Here is a 2,500-nt window from a genome sequence, read left to right on the forward strand (position 1 = left end):
ATGATTATGATGACGACTGCATGATTTGAAAGAAATTTGCCTGCTATTTCTAGCAGATTGTTTAACTACATAATGGCATTTTCACTGCTTTGTTCACTGTTAAGTAGTTATTGCTGTTTAACCTTTGGTCAGACCTAATCAAGAAAAAATTGGATCAACGATGTTCCACCAAAACCACTTTCATTATTTGGATATCTGCAACTACATTACCTAAAGCTGTCCCTCTTGTTTAGATTATAGTGTGACATTTGAAGAAAATGTGTCTACTATTTCTAGTAAATTGATTGACCGCATAAAATTCCATTAGCTTGTTTACATCAGAGCTGTTGTTTAATTAGTAGCGAGTAAGAATGAAAAATAATTAAAACACCTGTGCATTCAGCTGTGACAACAATTACTCAAATTCAATTGGTACTACAACACACACACAAACACACACACACATATATCTATATATCTAAGAGAAAATAAACTTTCCTTTTGTCCATTAGAATGTATTTACTTGTATTTCATTCCCATAGATTCTGGGTTTACAAAGTATGAAACCCACAAATACACCATATCTGATGTCGATACCTATCCTATACTTTATTTATTCAGTAAATAGACTTACAATCTACTCAAGTGCTAGCTACAGTCACCATAAACATCAACAAATACATACATACATACATACATATATATATATATATATATATATATATATATATATATATATAACTGTCTGATGAACGGGAATGTGAAACACTGAGTAACAGCTTTTGTTATATTTCAGCTGCTTTTAAATAAAGCAAATGAGACCAAAATCCAAGGCCTCTGCCAGCCCACTTATGCGTACCTTTCCTTCATTGGACACTAAACTCCACTTGCGAAGACCTGTTGAGGCAAGTGAAATTGAAGTCAAGCTAAATTTGATTACTGGCACCCATGCCAATGTTTCTTTCATTGAACATTAAACTCGGCTTGTTGAGGCAAGCGAAAGCGAAATTGTGATGGCACCTGTACCAGTGGAGTGTTAAGAGCACCGTTCGAGTGTGATCATTGCCAGAGCAGCTGTCTGGATTCCATGCCAGTGGCATGTAAATAGGACCATTTGAGTGTGATGGTTACTAGCGTTGCCTTACTGGGACATGTGCCAGTGGTACGTGAAAAAACATTCAAGCAAGTTTGTTGCCAGTGCCGCTGGACTGGCTCTTGTACAGGTGGCACATAAAAAACACCATTTTGAGTGTGGCTATTGCCAGTACCGCCTGACTGGCCCTCGTGCCGGTGGCATGTAAAAGCACCCACTACACTCTCAGAGTGGTTGGCGTTAAGAAGGGCATCCAGCTGTAGAAACTCTGTCAGATCAGATTGGAGCCTGGTGCAGCCTTCTGGTTCGCCAGTTCTCAGTCAAATCGTCCAACCCATGCTAGCATGGAAGGCAGACGTTAAACGATGATGATGATGATGATGCAATGTCTATTTTCCATGTTGACTTGAGTTGGAAGGTTTGACAGGAGCTGGTGAGGCCAGGAGTCATACCAGGGTCCATTGTCTGGTTAGGCATGGTTTTTGCAGCTTGAGCCCTTCCTAATATCAACCACTTCACAGAGTGTACTGGATACTTTTTACATGGTGCCAATGCCAGTGTTTAGTACGTGACACAATCACAGGGTCACCAAGTACCTTGGAAGACATGACCCCACCAAATGGCAAATTTAAGGATACCAGTAGTATGCCATAACCAATTAAAGCTAGATATAAATATATGTATATATATATACATATATATATACATACACACAAACAAACAAATAGATAAAGAGATAGATAGATACATTTCTTTTATTAGCCACACAGGGCTCAACGAAGATGTAGAGCTTTTCTTTTTGGGAGGGGGAAGGAAAAAAAAAAAAAAAAAAAATTGGTGGTGTCAATCAAAAGGGATCGTAGGAAGGGAAAAAGGGGGAGTTCGATCAAAAGGGATCGAAAAAAAAAAAAAAAAAAAAAGGAAAGGCTGATCAATAGGGATCGTGTATCACACAGTAATGTTCTCGTGTAAAAAGAGGGGAGGACAGTTTAGGTTTAGCCGTGGAAGGAAAAGCCTACGGAAAAGACCACGGTAACCTTGGTCAATATTCTCATTGAAGAAACTATAACAGTAAGTGACTCTCTTTTGCCTTTTTGTTTTATTTTTTTTTCTTGTTCATAGGGTTATGCTCAAGATGGCTCCGTCGTTCATATGTGCCATCCTTGCTACATTCACCCATCTTTTTTTGAAGCATTCACTAGACAGGACTTCCCTTTCTACTCTCAACTTCCTCTTCAGGTGATACTTGAAGAAGTTGATGAGAGATTGCCCAGAGAGGAAAGTCTTTGTCTCTAGACCTTTCAGACGCGTCCACCATATGTAGATAGATAGATATATATAGATATATAGATATATAGATAGATAGATATGTAGATAGATAGACAGACAGACAGACAGACAGATAGGTAGATAGATAGACAGACAAAC

The 2,500-nt window shown here is 38.5% G+C and overlaps 1 protein-coding gene across 2 annotated transcripts in view; it reads left to right on the forward strand.

Annotated features, from left to right (window-relative positions):
- Positions 1-2,500, forward strand: part of LOC106878942 (semaphorin-2A) — a 447,301-nt gene that overhangs the window by 416,935 nt on the left and 27,866 nt on the right. The window lies entirely within an intron of this gene.

This window comes from Octopus bimaculoides, chromosome 8 (genome assembly GCF_046866305.1).
Source record: "Octopus bimaculoides isolate indiv1 chromosome 8, ASM4686630v1, whole genome shotgun sequence".
Lineage (NCBI taxonomy): Eukaryota > Metazoa > Mollusca > Cephalopoda > Octopoda > Octopodidae > Octopus > Octopus bimaculoides.